At 34.8% G+C, this 20,937-nt stretch overlaps 1 protein-coding gene across 1 annotated transcript in view; it reads right to left on the bottom strand.

Annotated features, from left to right (window-relative positions):
* Positions 1 to 20,937, bottom strand: part of LOC147076245 (RNA polymerase-associated protein CTR9 homolog) — a 578,712-nt gene that overhangs the window by 262,414 nt on the left and 295,361 nt on the right. The gene's annotated exons all lie outside the window — the stretch shown is intronic.

Raw genomic sequence — 20,937 nt, 5'->3', positions numbered from 1 at the left:
GGTAGAGTAGTGGAAACGTAACAATTTCGATCTGGCCTCAATAGTGAAACCTACCACTAGATCAAAGATGCATATCCCTTGGCAAAGCTTAAAACAATTAAATATGTCAAAAAGTCCTACAGTTCAGCTTGACAGATCTCACGGCCTCTCAAGGTGAGGTGGTCATAAGGACCATGTATATACAAGTAAACAATTAGAGTAACGACAAAAAAATAATAAAATATGAGCAAATTTAGGATAAACATATTAGGAGAATAAATAGGTATAGATCTATGTAATATAAATAAGATGGAATGTAAATGTAACATAATGTAAATTGAATATAATGTAAAACGATTTGATAAATATTAAAATAAAGATATGGACGGGCGTTTTGTATATATATGAGTTGTAGGAATAAAATAAATAAATACTTAATATCATTAATGTTAGGAGCGTAATCTAAGTTGTTAGCAATAATCATGTAACATTAGATTTAATCATAATAATACGCGGATAAGAATCGCGTAATTTTGTATTAAATAAAATAAGTCCAGTCACATACAAAAATTTTACATAAAACTTAAAAATCATTATCTTTCTCGAAATCAAATAACTTCGACTTTAGGGAGTTTTTCATTTTTTCTTCGAAAATTTGTAAAGTATAAATTCCATAGTAATTATTGAAAAATATCGCAAGTGTCTGGAAACTCGCGCAATTTCGGGGGCTTTGCCACCGGAGAGCAAAAATCGAGCTCGAATTGTGGGACTCTTATCACCGGTGAGCCAAATCGGAGGCGAGGAAGCTGTTCCACGCACAGCGTTCCGAAATCAGTATTGCGGACTCTATCTCGCTCACACGTAAAGCTCCATCACGCTCACGCAATTCCGCGGAAAACCGCGAAATCACATACATTAAATCAAACACTTGTAGCTCGTGATCCCTATATCCGATGGAGCTGAAATTTGGAACAAACTTATTTAGGTCCGATCATAGACGATCGTATCAAGTCGTTGACCGCGTGATATAAGACGGTTGCGAGATATTCGATCACACATGGCTCTTGGCTTAGACTATTTTTATCTAATTAAATATAGATACATACTATATATACATATACATTAAATATAGTACTATATCTCATTTAGATATAGTACTTACCAACTTAGCTAGTTAAAATATACCTTTTCTCGAATAAATTTATTTCTCATCGATACAATGTATGGTACACGGATGCGGCCTTTGAACAGATGCAACTTTGTGACTCGGACCACTCAGCCATGACGATACTTACGATACTAGGTGTGATCTAAAAGATCTTTCGAAGACGAAGCGATCGATGCCTCATAAGCCTCCGTATGTGGAGTTTTTGCGTGGTTAATCGAAAAACGAAATAACAAGTTTTCTAGGATTTACACTCGTAATTAGGCAAAGTGCTTGATAATGGGCAAGTACCGGAACAGGGTATGCGCAGAATCAAAGGCAGCAATCCCTCTGACCATATAGCGTATCTTTGCTGACATTGTATCTGATAACTTTGGCGTAGCGGTTAAATTAATGGCAATAAAGTAGCACAGCCGTTATGCAAATTTTATCGCCCTAACGCCGATCTAAGGGAGGTCATCCCTTTCGGATCGAATAAAAGATCGACTTTTTCGATTTTCTATATCAGTCTTTTTGCGCAACTCAGACCCTGTCACTGCGACACTCTGTGCCAAGATTTCCGTCTCATTCTTTATACAAATTTCAATCAAAGTTTTTCATAAGACTAAAGTTCACGGTGAACTCGGTGTGCAGTAGATCTGCCACCCCAAAACCACCCATCGGCGGGTAAATGCCTATTTTGAGACTTAACCGTTTCGAAAGCGATGTTTTAAAATACCTATTTGGTACTTAATCATTTGAACGCGAAGTTTTAAAATACCTATTTGATAATTTGATGCGCGAAAATTTTATTTTTAATCAGCGGTTCTTCAACGGAGGCTCTGAACACTTTTGAACTTTTATCTTACTGCCTATCAATTTCCAAACTTTACCGTGGTGGCTCCGTGCGCTTAATAATAAATTAGTGCTAATATCAATATTAACTTTTCTTGTATTGTAATACAATTTAATGTGAACAATTGTGACTTTTTGACTTTGTTTTGTAATCCTCCTAATGTGAAGAAGTTTTTATGTGCCAATAACCAAAGATTTCTGACGATAATATCACAATACTGTAAACTATCTGTGGATTAAAATAAACTATAAACTTAATTCTCAAACACCCACGGTGGCCGCGTGGCTTAAGCGTTGGACTATCACGCCGTGGGTCTCAGGTTCGAATCCTGGGTCTGGCAGGTACACATATTGTTTTTCAATTTGTGTGTGAGTCAGGGTATGGACCTAATAGGTTGAGCAAATGACTGACATCCATTTCTCGTAAAAAACAAAAATCTGTTAATACAAACCTCATTAGGATCGGACATGGTCGAAAAAAAAATATAAACTTAATTCTACCAGTGAGTTTTAATTAAATAATAATAGTGAAAGAAACATTCTGAGAGTCTTCCACACTGTACTCCCTCAACGATGGACCTTCACTCCCACACTCACAGCTGGTCGAGGGATTCGGAGGGCGACACTATTCTATTCATATCAGTCGATAATTGTTCCCAATCTGTGATTTGGCATTCGAAACTATTATACTTTTGCACATAATTATATGGTTACTAAGTATTGTACGATAATTTGATCAGATTTTGTTTTATGCATTTGATTTTGCATTTAATATGTAGGTGCATTTTTTACCTTCTAGATCATACGGTAACATTATATTATATTAATTGATGTTTAGGTAATATTATCATTTCTTATCGTCTTCTTATTCTTACTTCTTTGCTAGATATTTTCTAAAGATGTTGAAACTCATTTGGAATAGGTACCTTCTTTTGAATTTATATAATTATGTTCGATAATTTTGTTTTCTAGGTTTCTACGAAAGGATCCTTCTCAGCGCCTCACGATACAAACATGAGTCAACAATCCTCGGCTGATGGAATGCAAGATCAATTAAAGATGCATTATTCAGAAGTGACGATAGATGAGCAAAATATTAAAGAGGAAGTCTTAAAAGCAGATACTCCGAAGGAGGTTCGACTTATTCTAAGAAGGGTAGTACATTTCTCACGTAATTTGATTTGTAGCATTTGTAACGCAGTTTTTGGATGCAGGAGTGCTCTTAAAAGTCACAAAATGATTCACACGAACTCACAGTTTAGTTCTCAAAAAATACATAAAATGATAAATACTGATGAAAAACCCTATGAATGCAATATGTGTTCCTATAGATGCAGGGAACCTAGTAATCTTAAAAAACATAAAATGACACATACTAGTGAAAAACCTTTTCAGTGCAATGTGTGTCCATATACATCCTCAAAATCTAACTATCTAAAAAGACATAAAATGATACATTCTGGTGAAAAACCCCATGAATGCAATGTGTGTTCCTATAGATGCAGGGGACTTAGTAATCTTGAAAGCCATAAAATGACGCATACTGGTGAAAAACCCTATAAATGCAATGTGTGTTCATACAGGTGCACTCAACTAAGTCATCTTAAAGTACATAAAATGACACATTCTGGTGAAAAACCTTATAAATGCAATGTGTGCTTATATATATGCTCGAATATTAGTAGTCTTAAAAGACATAAAATGACACATACTGGTGAAAAACCTTATAAATGCAATGTGTGTTCATATAGATGCTCGAATCTTAGTAGTATTAAAAGACATAAAATGACACACACAGGTGAAAAACCTTATAAATGCAATGTGTGTTCATATAGATGCTCGCGACTTTGTCATCTTAAAACACATAAAATGACACATACTGGTGAAAAGCCTTATAAATGCAATGTGTGTTCATATAGATGCTTGCGACACGGCGATCTTAAAAAACATAAAATTACACATACTGGTGAAAAACCTTATAAATGCAATGTATGTTCATATAGATGCTCGCGACTGGGCCGTCTTAAAAGTCATATAATAAAACATACTAGTGACAAACCTTATAAATGCAATGTGTGTTCATATAAATGCTTGTTACTTCGAAATCTTAAAAGACATAAAATGACACACACTGTTGAAAAACCTTATAAATGTAATGTATGCTCATATAGATGCTCGAAATTTGATAATCTTAGAAGACATAAAATGACACATACTGGTGAAAAGCCTTATAAATGCAATGTATGTTCCTATAGATGCTTGAAATCTAGTTATCTTAAAATACATAAAATGACACATACTGGTGAAAAGCCTTATAAATGCAATGTGTGTTCATATAGATGCTCGAACTTTAGTAATCTTAAAAGACATACAATGACACATACTGGTGAAAAACCTTATTAATGCAATGTGTGTTCATACAGGTGCACTCAACTAAGTCATCTTAAAGTACATAAAATTACACATTCTGGTGAAAAACCTTATAAATGCAATGCGTGCTTATATATGTGCTCGAATATTAGTAGTCTTAAAAGACATAAAATGACACATACTGGTTAAAAACCTTATAAATGCAATGTGTGCTCATATAGATGCTCGCGACTTTGTCATCCTAAAACACATAAAATGACACATACTGGTGAAAAGCCTTTTGAATGCCATGTATTTTAATATATATATATGTTTGCTACTCCGCGATCCTCAAAAATATAAAATGACACATACAGGTTAAAATACCTATAAATGCAAGGTGTGTTCATATAAATGCTCAACACTCAGTAGTCCTAAAATACATAAAATGACACATGCCTACTGGTGAAATACTCCATAAATGCAATGTGTGTTCATATAGATGCTCGCGCCTCAGTTATCTTAAAGTACATAAATGACACAAATTGATGACAAACCTTTATGATGCTTTGTGTGCTCTTATAGTTGCTCACAACTTTAATATCTTAAAGCACGCATATAATGACACATTCTTCTGAAAAACCTTACACATGAGAGGTGTGTTCATATAGGTGCTTGCGACTTCGAAGTTCTATTAAACATGAAACGTTGCATACTGGTGAAAAATTTAATAAATGCGTTGTAATATTATGTAGATAATCGCTTTGCTGTTACCATTAAATAATTGCCACTATTTTAATAAAATACTTGCTATTTTGTTAAGACTTACCGAATAATTTTAAGCCTTTAAGAACACTGTGAACGTTTAGAAATGAGTATCAAACTCATTTACAAAATAAACAAATGGTCTGTATATTTTTTTAAATATTTTTTATTGTCGTACAATGGTAATAGTATGCAAACCGTACAACGTAAATTGAATAATTTTATTATAAAGTAATTGTAAAATAACATTTAAATAGGTAGTTAATGGTCAAGTTATTCTTCTTTTCATGCCATCCCCTAACGGAGGCCGACCTTTATCAGGGCGATATTTGTGACTACTCGGTACAGTTCGGTGAAGCTGCAACCACGGAGATTCTTAAACCGTGAAATGCGGCGTCGTTGTCTGCTATATTTACCATTGGTCTTTCCTCTGTACTTAAGTATAGTGTGTTAATTGTAAATTATCGCACGGTGATAAATTGTGCCACAGTGGCATAATTTGTATATTTTTTATTGATATACTATACATAATATGGCGTCTGTTTACGAAAGTACACGTCAGATGTAGATATCAATAATTTTGATATTATAATGAGACGTTTTAATAGTACTTGTCGTTAATATTCATGTATATTTTCAATACCTACTCAAATTAATTTTCCCTTATCGAAAAAAGGCTAACTACATTTAAAACGGTTTATTTCATTTTTGATTGAAATGCATGAATAGCGTTACGTGTGCATGTTCTTATCCGAAGGTATTTACTTAAAGTTACGGTCTAAAACATAATAATATTTTTGTTAAACATATGTGGACTGAGAGTTTCGATCGTCGTTATTTACTCAGTTAACCTTGTCATTTTTTTTCAATAAAAAGTACTAGGTTGTCTGTCAACAATATAAGCTTGGATGGACGCCGCGTAATTACGCTAGGCCTAATCCGTTACGTCTCAAATCTCACATTGAGAATAATTAGAAACCGACGTGGTTTCGGGATTCTTGATCTTTTCCGACTGTTTCCCCGTTTCGACCACCTGTGGCTTTTATAGAGGTCCATCCCTCGGCAATAATGCCTCTCGTAATCGGTCCATTTATGATGGATATTCCAGCGTTAAATTTGTTATGGCTTTATGCAATGACATTAATATGGACGAAGCATCTGGAAGAAAAAAAGACACTCACTTTATTGTCGGGTCTGCCGAATAGCATAATCTGTTCTAACGTTATTTACAATAAAGGTGATATTGCTATAAATTCCCGATGCTTTTTGTCGGTCTGCCGAATGGTTCGGTTCGAACGGGTTCGCTCAAATGAACATTGACACTAGAAACACTGTTCTAACGCCATTACAATGGTGATATTGCTATAAATTCCCGATGCGTGATATCGCATAATGGAAATTGCGCGACGTCTACCTATACATGTGCGAATGTCGCTATGCGCGAATTTACTTTCTAGTTTCTTTACTGAGTGCTTTTCCCATTAATAATGTCATTGGCTCTATGCACTAATAATTTATGTGGTTTTTAATTATTTGTAAAGTCCACAGACGTTCGAAAGAGTTGGAGTAAAGTTAATTACTTTATGCGTGGGTTAATATAATTCGTGATAAAGGGAAATGTTAGGAAAATTTATATTTTTGAGTTGATGTATGTACGGCTGCACACACCTCTGATAGAAATTGTCTTTTAATCCAGACTTTTTAAATTTGAATGGCAGGTGGGTACTGCTAATGAGAATGGGACCTGCATTTCTCGCGTACAGTCCAAACTGACTCACGTACCTACATGACTCTATAGTTATTTTATCAACATACGCCGTTTAATTTCTACATTAAGATTAATCAAATGTATATTTTACAATTAATCTAGAATGTTATAATCCTTAACGGTAGTTTTTTTTGGTGATCAAGTGCCTATTGGATTTGGTTACATGTTTAGGCCTAGCAATTATTCCAGGGTGGACGTCAGTAGAGGACCAATGTCCTAGCGGTGTGTCGCTATGAAACAACATAAAAATTGTGTCGCTAAATTTCAAAATCAGCCAAGTCCATAATTGATGAATAGGAGAAAAACTTTTTGTCTTGTAAACTACACAGTCACAAGGGTGAAAGTTTATATTATTTCAAAAATTAATAAATTCCACATTTCGATAATGCGGAAATGTTAAAAAGCAGTAGTTCTTTAGCAATTCATAAAAAAGTCAAAAATACCTAAAGGTGGACTTGGCTGATTTTGAAATCTAGCACTCAAATGACCCATTCTTGTGAACAGGCATTTAACTATGACCGACGTCATCACACATCCACTGTCTGGTCACATGAAAAGACATAAAGAGAATCATTCTTGTGACATATTTACATTGTTGTGTCAATATTTAAAATATATACTTATTATTAACAGTTTTAATTGTCATTAATATTCATTACGTACCTATATAAAAACATTAAAAATATTGTATTTAAAATATGTTTGGGTTTGACATGCTATTGCCGTGAATATGCTCGTGGCATCTGATCTGAATAAGTCAGTTAAAGGAAGGTGTGAAAAATATGTCATCGAATTATATCGTCTGTCCTCTGGGTTTCGAGACATTTGGACCCTGGGGACCTCCGCTTTCAAAACTGCAGCTGAAATCGATCGTCGCTTGACTGATGAAACAGGTGAATGCTGTTCAACTTAGTACGTTCATACTAAAAAATAGATTCTTGTAGGTAGAAATTATTTATAGCATGCAACACTCGCGCTCTGGAAACAAGTATTAAAACTAAGTAATAATATTCCTTGTTCACGTGTCGGAAATGAAATTATTTTTCTTTCGTTACTGTTTGCTTCGGAGTTGTTAGAACACGGACGTGTTTGACCAGCCGTGCTGATGTGTTAAAGAAACAATCGGAATGACGGTAGTCCCCACGATTTTCGTCTTAATTATGTTATTATGTATCGATTGTCTTAAGTTTTTATATAATGTTAATGCTGCAAAATGTAATCCAAAATTATCGAATAAAGTTTGTACTAGGTATATAGAATTTTGCGTCATGTCTACGTACATGACAGATATTATGCTAACTTCAGAAGAAAGTTGTTTCAATAAATAGTTATTTGAGAATTCAAATGTCTTTTATTTGCTAGTCATAATTGCACAGATGTAATTTTGTGTTTCAAGTAGGTACTTAACCTTATCACTGCCAGCCAATTTTTACTAGGTGGACACTTGTATGCCAGCTATTTTCGGAATAAAATAAATCCTTTAAAAAATATGAAATAGGAACGGAATGCTAAATTTAATATTTGTGAAAACTTAGCAACACATCATGTTTTTCAAGTTTATCGTGAATATTTTCACACTAAAATGATAAATTAATATTGTTTAGAAAATATACACAGAATGTTTATTCAGAAGTTATGACGTTTACAAGAACCCGCGAATATATTCGTCCGTGGCCTGACGCGATATACATGCTTTGGCGAGTTAATTCGTATGTGGCACGGATCAGGTTAAAAGCATCGGTGGCGCCCTAAATAATTTATTCTGGATCAGAATAATTCAATAATTATGTCAATGGCCGAAAGATATCTCTCGAAAACGATATCTAATTTTCTTCGGGTAGCAGTGACGTCCCGTGGGGGTAGGCAGGTTGAGCGTCGCTTGGGGGCGGCAGTTACTCGAAGGGCGGCAAATCGAGGAGAATCATTAGATATATATAGGAATAGGTACGAGTAGGTACCTAAACTTTGTAATAACGGAAATATCTTCTGGTTAACTATACTGGTTGAAAAAAATGTATTAATTATATATAGTAAAAGATTAGAATTAAATGGCCAGCTGTGAAAGTATATATATCTAATGGCCACACACCAGGCGTGTCTTTAGCAGTGAAAGAGTTTTTATATAGGATTATATTTTTTTGTCGGGTTTGCGGTGTCTAGTTTACTTCCGTTGTCCTTGGGCGTCATGTCCTTGATGACCAGCAATGAAACGTGCAGATTTGCGAATTATATTTGAATTATAGGTAGGTAATTACTTACCTAATTAATTTATCCAAATATTTTTGCCAGTGATTCGCGAGTTTTGAAAGTTGCCAGGTGTGTTTTTAAATGTATCTAAAACCATGGACTTGCAATATTGTCTATTAAGGTAGAGATGGCATTTAAATTAGATTTTGTGGTATATATTTTGATGTGTGGTATATTGTGGTATCCATACAACGATACAACACGTTTGTTAGAGATTGGAGTCATGAAAAGATTATTTAAAAAATAATGTATAAAAATGGGGTGGCATGATTATCTATAGTCTAAGGGTGGCATTTTGGCGCTGCCTAGGGGCAGCATTTTGTCTAGGGATGTCGCTGTCGGGTAGGTATTGTCTTTCAATTGGTTTGCCTTAATAATACTGACTGTTGTACTTTGTAGATTGAAAGAAGTTTTAAATTTAATAATTAAGAGCTATGCATGCACAGGACCGACGGAAGTGGAATCAGCTTAGAGAGACCTTTATCCAGCAGTGGATGGATTCAGGCCATTTTTTTAAACACAACAAAATCCGTAGTTGATTATTTTGCTTTTTTGGGTACCTACCTCTAATAACTGGTAGACTCGATATTCTTATAATAGAGGACACCCAAAATATAAATAGTAATTTAAGGCTATACTTCAGCTGAGGCATGGTCTAAAAAGATCGTGACTAGGCGATGCGCAGATTGTGTAAATGACGCGAGCTGAAGGAAATATAATTTGTCATAAAAATTCAACATGCGTCTTTTTAATCTTATGTTTATTATTATATTAGTAATAATAATAGTACCTATATTCATTGACATGTTTTCTTTATCAAGTACATGCGGAACGATTTTTAGTCATCTTTACAGGATTTAAGAATATATGCCTCCGACACCGTTACAAAACAAATTGACGTGCTCACACCTCGACTTTCAGTCTCCGATTGGCGACGATTGCGAAATTTCGTTCCATATACTGTTGAAAATTATTTGCCGTTTCACTTATGTACGCTCTTAAGTCAATATAATATACATTATTGAGGTACCCATTTACTCAACATATTAGGTCCATACTTTGACTCATACACAATTTGAAAAATAATAGGTGTACCCGCCAGACCCAGAATCGATAAAATTAATATAACTTCCTTGGTTACCTGACAGTGATGCTTTGTAAAAAGTCTTTGTCCAGAACAAATAATTATATAGGTACGCCGCCATACCTCGCTGAGATGGACACATGAACAAAACCTAACGGCATCACCAGCGCTCGAAATGGAAAAGTTTACGAACCGGAGCGCTCGAAATTTTTCTGATGATATTAACATGTTTATCAAATTTTATAAACATAAGTGTGACAGATTTTTTTGTTATATGGCATATCTAGCTCAGACGGTCAAATTATTTTGTAGATTTTGTAGAACTTTATAGATTTCACGAACCGGAACGGCGCTCCGGTCCATTTCGAGCACTGGGCATCACAAGGGATATATTTGATGGACCAGCACCATCATCGTGTACCTATCTCTGTTGCATGAGAGATGGAAGGTTACTTTCTAGATTCACTGAAATCCTCATTCATTTTGTCTGTAACTAAGAGCCGTTTCAGACGGGACACCGGTGTCACGCTCGTATATATTATGGGAGGCCTTTGTGTTCGAATAAAAGGGCCTTTGTAATATGTTTATGAACGCCCCAGAGGTAATGAGTCAACGTATAATTTCACGTTATAATAATTAGAACATTGCAGTAATAAAAACAAGTGTATCGGCGGCTTGAGAATGTAGCGGCCCATGGAAAAATGTACCGGACACGCATTGACTCATTAGCTCTGGGGCGTTCATAAACAAAATACAAAGGCCCCTTTCTTCGAATACCTACAAATGCCTCCTTATTATATACGAGCGCGACACCGGTGTCCCGTCTGAAACGGGCCTAAAGCATCTTACTGAACAAGTAATGTAGATGATGTAGGAGTGTTTGACTGTAATTCAGTAGGTGGTAGCGCTTGACTCACAAAATGCGGTGTACCGGGGTTAGGTCGGGATCGCAGCCTAAAGATGCTTGTTCGAATACAGCTCAAGCGACACTTTGTTTATTGTGCGTAGGAAATATAATATGACAATGTTCATACCTATCTCAAGTTGATTTAAGTTTGTAATTTTATGCCCTATGTTAGAACTTGCGAGTGCAAGCCGCCCGGTCGACATGACGTCATAATATGACACCATTGTGACGTACTACCGGAGTGATAATAGAATTCGAGAAAATAACGCTGGTCAGACAGTGGCGTTATTCATTGTCACCATACACATATAGGTGTTTCATCATAATAATATCTACGGTGAGCACTGTGTGCTGGGCGGCATGCCTCGAGCGTGTATTGGCTGATGTCACAATTACGTCATGTCGTCGGCTGACACACGAGACGATAGTTAGGAAATCGCGGTGCAGAAGCTTAAATGCCAGTTCTGATTTGAAAAATTGTAGGTAAGTAATAACCTCCTAACCGCCAAAACAATGTGCAATCTGTATTTAGGTAAAAAGGGATAGCTAAGCGACAATGTTTACCTACGCACATAAAAATCAGGAAAAACTATCTAAGCTACCTATATTATATGGTTTTTAGAGGTGCAGACATAAAATAATAATGGCCATGCAAAGATTATATTACTGCAAGGTTAAACAATCTAAACGACGTCAGACAAATTTATCACGTTCAAAAAAAACTAGATGGGTTGAGCATTTAATTAAACGAGCTTATAATTTTGTTGGGTCAATTTAAACTAACCACCACAATTTACCAACTAGTCAAATATTTTTTGGTTAGTAATAAAATATCACTTGTTGGTCTCCAAATTACCGTTGATATACGCGACACAAAAGTCATCGTTAGGACACGAAATATAGCCCAATTGACACATAAAGTCAGGCGATTCCAATGATATTATATATAACTCAATTTTATCAAAACTGTCGCTTATCCCTTTTTGCCTTGCAGAAGTCGATTTGTATAAAAATAGCTAGAACGTTCCATAATTTTACTACTCACTCATCACGAGTCCGGTCACTCGACTCAGTCAATCGGCATATATTCGAGTCCAGTCTTGCGGTTCGATTAATCTTGCGATTATAATAATTGTGATTGAATTTATTTATTCTTGTAACGATTTAATGAACTCTCTCCTCGAAAGTTCCAACAAACTACGACATTATCTCCACACACCTCATCATTCCTTAATATTAAGTAGGTATGTAGCTATTTTTATTATGTTTTTTGTTAAGTGTGTTAAATGTGTTCTAGGTTTATATAGGTATTTTCTTATATTTTTTATAATGTCCCTTATCTAATTTGGTAATAATTCAACAAAGTATAACTATACCTACCTAGGAATTTCGATTGCCACAAAAAAGATGCTTGTGCAAACATTAGTGTTCTCGATATTTCTATACGGAGTCGAGTCGTGGACCCTGAAGGCAAGAGAACGGAAGGCAATTGATGTCTTTGAGATGTGGTGTTGGCGCCGAATGCTTCGCATTTCTTGGACGGAGCACAGGACGAACCAGTCAATCATCCAGAGACTGAAGATAAAGGAACGGCTCTCGACGATATGTTTGATAAAAATTCTACAGTTTTTTTGACTTATTGTCAGGCACGGACCGGACAACCTGGAGAGACTGGTAGTTTTGGGTAGCCTCCAGGGAAGGCGAAGCAGAGTAAGAGCGTCTGCGCTATGGAGCGACCAAGTGAAAGAGCTGACCGGGGGCACCATCCATTCTGCCCTGAGAGAAGCGGAAAATCGAGAAGGATGGAAAGTCTTGGTCGCTCAAAGGATGGCGAAATTTAAATGTGGTCACGATCCTCAGCCATGAGTGCACGAACAAGAAGAAAAGAGAGACCTCGGTAAAATAGTAAAACTTTGTAATTAACTATTTTTTTTTTCAACGAATAATTCAAAAGATTTAAAAATGTACCATTCTGATTATTGAACAAATTGATTTGATTTGAATTGATTTAGAAGAACGCTGATGAGTAGGTATTAAAAAGGCCAATAATTAAAATTTGTCGCAATAATTAGTACGTCACCTTGTAGCATAGAGGAAAATGCAACGGACGGGGCGTAAGCTCAGGAGATGCAGGGTTCAATTCCCTTCCGGAGTGGTGACACGGCCCCAAAATGTAGGCCCTCAGCCAGCATTTTTCCTTAATAAATTAGTGACGTCACAACTTTTCGATCCGATCGTGAATGTCGATTTTACTTGAAAAATACGTGCCCAATCTCTAAACAAAGCTATAGTTATTGTGTATTGAGTCCCGTAGTACAGTCTGAGTGACATATAGCCCCTCAGAATGAACTACGGATGAATTTTTTTCAAGGAGACCAAATGGTCTTATAAGGTGGAATGTAAGTAATTGAAATGTATAGGATTAAGGTTAAAAATAGATAATAAATTGTAAACGACTTATGAGATATCATTTGCTAAACATTGTAAATAAATGTCCATTTCTATTTAATCTGATTTTGAATTATATAAAAATAAATTTTATTTTTCTAAATTAAGTCGCCATGTTTTCGCCGCGGCCAAAGTCAAATGCCTTAAATAAATAAATTATGATATCAAATATTGTCGTAATTAAAATCTAATGATTACGTTTTGTAAGTACTGATTACGCACACTTAATTTAAATAATAAATTAATATTTCGAATCGTAATAAAAAGGGTACCAATTTAAGTACCTACTTTTGTAAAAGTTAAATGAAGGAATTTCGAAAATGGAAATTCTGATAATGTAAGTCTAAGGACTCGGTTGCTCTCTTAATTTACGAATAAAAATTATTCTTTAGATCTGCCAATTAACCTCGACAGATCAATATTAAATTACCCAAAATAGGTAATTTTCAAACTCAATAAATGAAGACTTGTCATAGAAATTTTGATTGAAACTAATGTTATACCTTTAAGTTGAAGTGTTCTATAAATATAATTGAATAAATTTTAATCGCAACCCTTTCCGGCTATCTGTAATTAGCCCGCAAAAGTTCTGCATAAAAGAAACGGACAACTGCGATTTCTGCCAGTCTTATTATATCCACGTTCTTGGACGGTGATTTTAATGACTCACGTCTTGGTTACGTATTATTTTTAGCGAAAATATTTTCATTTTTCCTTTCCGTTAGCTCGATAAACGAACTAACAGATATTTGGACAATTTGTGTCAAAAGCCCTATAAGGACTTTCACGATTGTTATTAAACTTGTACCGCCTATAGGTATTAATTAATTATACATTTTTGTTCTATTGAATGATCATAATTTTCCGGAAAAGCCGGGAAATAAACAGCTTTTCTATGATTGGTCCGAAACTTTGGCCATTAGCTCTGTGGAGGAGGTAGAACGATCTCCCATTGGTCCATATTTCGAATGACGTCAAAATCTCGGGTTTTTCCCGCTGTGAGTCTATATAACGGTCTGCATTTTATGTACCGAGAAGTAGTCGATCTTCTCATATCACCGTGAGGTTGTGCCTGAGGGCGCACCAAATTCACATAGTTTTAATTATTTTCGCGAAGTAATTCGTTCACGAAGATTACGTCCGACGTGTCACGAGTTGAAACGTCATCGTAAGCGACACGTGGTTCGGGCTGTCAGATGATATAGTAAACATATCGTCATAGTACGTGTCATCTATTCGCGATCTATTATATATATAAAAGGAGCATAGCTTCTTAAAGTTTACGGTCGGCGACTCTTAGTTATAAGTGTGTAATCGTACATTAATTAAACATAAAATAATTATAATTGATTAACTTTATTTAATAATTAATTTAAATAAGAGTATAAGATAATTATGTAATTATTCAAAATTAAACTAAAGTGTATAATTGTCGATTATAATTAATTAAGAAAAGAAATTAAAGTTGTTATCGAGAATAATTTAATAAATAATTTGAATTGAATTACCAAAAGGAGTTTTCATTTTGAAAAACAACCAACGAAACATTTCGTGAAAAACATCTAATACTAAGGGAAGTGACAGATAGTCAGCTGTCTTTGACGTTTACGTAAATATTTACGAAAATAAGTTCGATCTGAAAGACAATCGGATAATTAATGATCTAGGTGCTAACCTATCACTAGGTAGTGGCCCTAAATAATATAAAGTTAAATAATAATGATCAAGTGTATTCCAAAAGTGTCAATCGAGAACTTTAGTTGATCACCCTCTCCCCGAATAGTATCGAGCTAGCCAAACAAAGGTTCTTAATCGGTCCGAGGGCAGGACCGGTTGTAGATAAAGTACCTTTGAGACTATTCCCGGACTGGGGTGAACGTCAGTGGCTTACTTTTTTCAAAAAGATTTTCTATTGGTTATAATAAATATATTTTCTCAGAAAGTGTTTTTCAAAATTATGTACTTACCTATGTAAAACTTTGTGTTGGTGATCTTATTTCTATGCTTAAATCATACATTGTAGTTCAATACTTGAGACATAAGATACATCTAGGTATGCGATTATAATTGGCAAATAAAAGACGTTAGAAATTTTCAAAACACTATTTAATGAAAGCACATTCTTCTTAAGTTAACATAATATCAGCTGTCATGTAAGTAGACATGACGGAAGATTCTGTATAGTAGGTACAAACTGTAGGTAATCGATAATTTCGCATGACATTTTAAGTACTATCTTAAAAATATAAAAACTTATACTACCTATCAATATATAGGTAATAAGAGAAATAAGAAAACACGTGTGGAATACATCACGATCTTTCCTTCTAAACGGAAAACACCACTAATCAAACACGTCAGAACAACATAGGTACTCTGAAGCAAACAGTAACGAGAATAATATACTAAAACGAGAGCGAGTAATTGAATACGTGTATTAATTAATTAAGGCGCTAAGTACCAAAAAAACAAAAACTGACATTTTTATAGAAAAATGTTCTACATACCAACGCCAATAACTTCAACCATAGTCTAAGAGCTTCAAGCAAGTCAAAAAAATACAGCAACATAATTAAACCTGTCGACGTTGTAAGTCCGTTGGCGTGTTTTATTTATAATGGTATAAGTAGCACTGCAGTGGTCAACGGCATTCAACATAAAATAGCTGACGATGGTGTGTTGACACTTGCGAGTTCTTAATACCTAAAATCTGCCGTGATTGCTTCACACTGTAAAACTACATTTTTTAAAAGGTCTGCTTCATGAAATTTTAATGCAATGACTCGGTATTTTGTAACTACAGGCAATACTACTTTTTGGTACTTAGAGCCTTATTTAATACACGTATTCAATTATTTTAATTCTCTCGCGCCAACAAAGAAGACTGATATTTTAAATACAAGTTCACACAGAGCAATACAATTTCAATTATATATAGGTAGGTATAAAAGTAGGCACGAAGGCCATGTGGCTTTTTTTCCTCGTCACCTGTAGTACTAGCGTTTGTATACCTTAACAAAGAGCGCATGGCACTTCGTCGAGGGTATGAAGGAAAGAAATGAAAAACAAAAAGAAGAGATGGGAAAATAGGGGATATAACTACAGTGGTTTCTCCTTCGAATTGACGGAGTCAGCACAGCGTAATATTTTATTTTTTATACTATGCATATGATGAGGGACCTAAAAAAATGGTCTCTCTTATTTATTGTCTCCAACTTTACTATAGGGAAGAAAATATATACTAAGAAGACTTTAACAGCAGTATTGCTCGTGGTCTTGAAAATTCGGTGGACATGGCTGGATTGTAATTGTTTAGATCTTTGATCGACTGGTTTAGGAAGCCTGCTGTCAAGGAGCTGTAGAATTTTTTAGAATGTTCGAGTACGTTCAAGTTTCTATGAGTAGCGGTATTGCGTACAAACCACTAGGCATCTGTGATTGTTCTAGGAGATTTGTTTTGTATAGTATAATGATTTGTCAGCGCAACAGTGTTGCCAGATATGTATGTGTCCTCAGAAGAAACCATTTTTTAGTAGGAACGTACCTACTTCATAACAATTTGTATGCTCATACACTGATTTAGGTAGGTACTCAGATAAACGGCAGACACCTGTTGCATCGATGACCGATTGCAGTCGACAGTTTTGAAAGCAGACGGTCCCCAGGGTCTAGTTGTATGAATTGTAAGTTAACCACTTCGGATTTCTTGTCAACATACATTTGAATATGGATACTTAAATATATAATATACTTGATGAAAATATTATGAAGTAACTCATATAAAATTAAAATATTATTTCCCAGAGTGATTTTATTAATAAGTCATTACGTTGGTCATATTTAAATGGATTTTCACTAGAATGTATCATTTTGTGGACTTTTAACCCACCAAGTCGTATACATGAGTTATTACATTGGTCACATTTAAATATTTTTTTCTACCAGAATGTGTCATTTTGTGTCTATTCATCCTGCTAGACTTTATACAGGAGTAATCACATTGCTCACATTGAAATGGCTTTTCGGCAACATGTATCATTTTGTGTTTTTTTATCCCGCTGCTCTCTATACACGAATAATCAGACAGATCACATTTGAATGGCTTTTGACTGGAAGTAGGATTCTACCATAGGAATGCTATTGAAGTGATCTCTAAACCGGCTCGCACATCACAACTCGCCTCGTGTGCCTAACCGCCATAAATCAAAGCTTCCGAGAACGGGCAGGCGGTGTTCCTTGATAAAACCTCGCACATCTGCCTAGCGATATCGACATTCGCCGCATCGTGGCTGCTCCGAACGCGGCGACAGTCTGTAGAGAAATGGCCGTTTGTGCAGCTGTGCGCTTGAGCGGAGTCGACTTGTTTTAGATCCAACATGCAGGCTGTAACAAATGCGACATGTTGCATCTGCGGATCGTCTCGCGTCGCATTTGCATTGGCCAATCTGCGAAGCTCCATTTGATATTGTTTGTTTCTTGGTTTACGATGACGTCACATCGACGAATTTGTTGTAAGACGCATGCGGCGAGTTCTGATGTGCGAGCCTCTTACATATTGTTTTAATTTGGTATAAATTTTCATATGATTTTCATGTGTTCCTCTAAGATCCTTTTCTATGATTCCATCACTGCTTGTTTTATTTATTACTGTACTTATCAACTACTTTCAAATTTTCAATGTTTTCAGAATGGCCAGTCACCGATGTGACCACAACACAAGTTTTATTTACTTTGTCCAATCTTGACCTAGTATGATCATTCAAGATGTCATAGTCATAAACTCGTGAAAATTTTGAATCCTAATTTAAGACCATAACAACTCAAAATAGCATAGTCTTTAAATACCACACAATACTATTTATAAAAATTAGAGCCTATTATTTCTGTCTTGTGTTTCCGTAGAATTCATTCAGACTTGTGATAGTCTTTGACCAGATAAATAATGATATTTTCAACCTTTCTGCATTATTAACTCAAAATGTCAATTCTTTGACTTGTAATAGTTTAAAACTAGGATTGCGAAATGCATTACAGAAACATGCTCTTCTAATGTCTCAATTAAAGACTTAATACCATACTATCATATTATGTAAAATGGTAAAGAACACTTTTGAAAAATGACCAACAAACTTATTTGGTTATTTTTGGTACCAGATCCTTAACGTAAGGAATACCTTCCAATATATTACAAAATATTTTCACGAGAATGAGTCATTTTGTGTCTTTTCATATCAGTAGATCGATTGCATGAGTATGTGCATTCATCACAGGTAAATGGCTTTTCGCCAGAATGACTCATTTTATGAAATTTCATACGACTTGACTGTATACATGAATATACACATTTGTCACATTTTAATGGTTTTTCCCCTGAATGGGTCATTTTATGTAATTTCATCGGAGTAGACGTTACACATGTATAATCACATCGATCACACGAAAATGGCTTTTTACCCGTATGGGTCATTTTGTGTGATTTCATGTCTTGGGATCGTATGCATGAGTAAGTACATTCTTTACATTTGAATGGCTTATCACTAGGATGACTCATTTTATGTTTTTTCAAACCACCAGATGTTTTAGTTGAAAAACTGCACTCGTTACATTTGAAAGACTTCTCTTCCAAATGAGACATTTCATGTCTTTTCATGTCGGAAGATCTAACGCAAGAATAACTACATTCGACACATTTAAACGGCTTTTCACCAGAATGAGTCATTTTATGTTCTGCCAATTTACCAGATTGTACACATGAGTAATTACATATATTGCATTTAAATGGCTTTTCTTCAGAATGAGACAGTTTATGTCTTTTCATGAGGGCAGATAGAGTGCATGAGTAATTACATGTATCACATTTAAATGGCTTTTCACCAGAATGAGTCATGATGTGTAATTTTATGCTATAGAATTGTTTGCATGAGTAATTACATTCCTTACATTTAAATGGCTTTTCTTCAGAATGAGATAATTTATGTTTTTTCAATTGGAAAGATTGAACGCATGAGTAATTACAACTATTACATTTAAATGGCTTTTCATTAGAATGAGTCATTTTGTGTAATTTTATTTTATCGGAACGTGCACACGCGAAATCACATACATCACATTTAAATGGCTTTTCATTAGAATGAGTCATGTTATGTCTTTTCATGAGGGACGGTTGGACGCATGCGTAATCACATGTTTTACATTTAAATGATTTTGCATTTGTATTGGTGTTAATCATTTGTTTTTCTTGAACGTTTTCATCGGATTGGGTTACATCACTCTCAGCAGAGTGACAAATGACGTTAATTGGTAACCTTGCAGTATATTCCAGGAGGTCACTTTTTATGTTTTGCTCATCAATCTGTATGTCATTAAAATTAACGGGTATTTCTTCAACCACATTGCCCGTAGCGGTTAACTAGAAAAATAATATAATATATTATATTATAATAAAAGATCATTTATTTTAATCAAATAAGAGCAAAAGAACATTCTTTTTTCTACTTTCGACCATGTCCGATCCTAATAGGATCATATTGGCCTTCAGAGTAGAGGTTTGTATTTTGTTTTTTACGAGAAATGGGTGTCAGCCACTTGCTCAACCTATTAGGTCCATACCCTGACAGACACAAATTGAAAAACAATATGACGTGTACTTGCCAGACCCAGGATTTGAACCTTAGACTTCCCACGCTTAAGTCGCGCGGCCACCATTGGGGACATTCACCAGGGAATAAATTATCTTGCGGTCTGATTTCCATAATTTATACGATGAAATAATTTATAATTAAATTTAATTTGTATGGCACGTTTTTCACTTTTAATAAATGAATCTCGACCGGCTCGTCCGCCTCAGAGGGCCATTTTCAACTTTTTCAAATATTCAATAATACAATGTATTTCCACCATGAATTGATAGGTTACTCAATAAAAAAAATTAAGGATGAAATTTAGAATTATTGGAAGTGTACACGAGAATTGAGAAAATGGCGTCGAAATTTGAGGTTTAAAATTCATACGCGGGAGACATATTATTACCAATTGCAAAATTGATTGAAGAGATAGCTGTATTGCTTTGATAGGTTAAAAAATATAGGTAATTGAATCAATAGATAACCATTTCGCTGAAAAGAAATAAAAGTTCCTGACCGCTATATTTTGAAATGTGCAGTGGTGTTAAGATTTTTTACATTTATTATTTCTTAAACACATTTATAAAACCATCAGTATAATTTATATCGACATTATTATAGTGAAATATTTACGAGAAAAAGTTATATTGATGAATGTGATAAACATCCAACCAATAATGATTCTATGATGATAATGATTCGTAGGATGTTTATCACACTTGAATGGTCAAAGACATAGCTTATAATCAGTATCTTTAAAATTATCTT

Source organism: Rhyacophila brunnea, unplaced genomic scaffold (genome assembly GCF_057557595.1).
Source record: "Rhyacophila brunnea isolate RB1 unplaced genomic scaffold, BYU_Rbru_1.0 scaffold_13, whole genome shotgun sequence".
NCBI lineage: Eukaryota > Metazoa > Arthropoda > Insecta > Trichoptera > Rhyacophilidae > Rhyacophila > Rhyacophila brunnea.
This window is presented reverse-complemented; position numbering and strand designations above follow the sequence as displayed.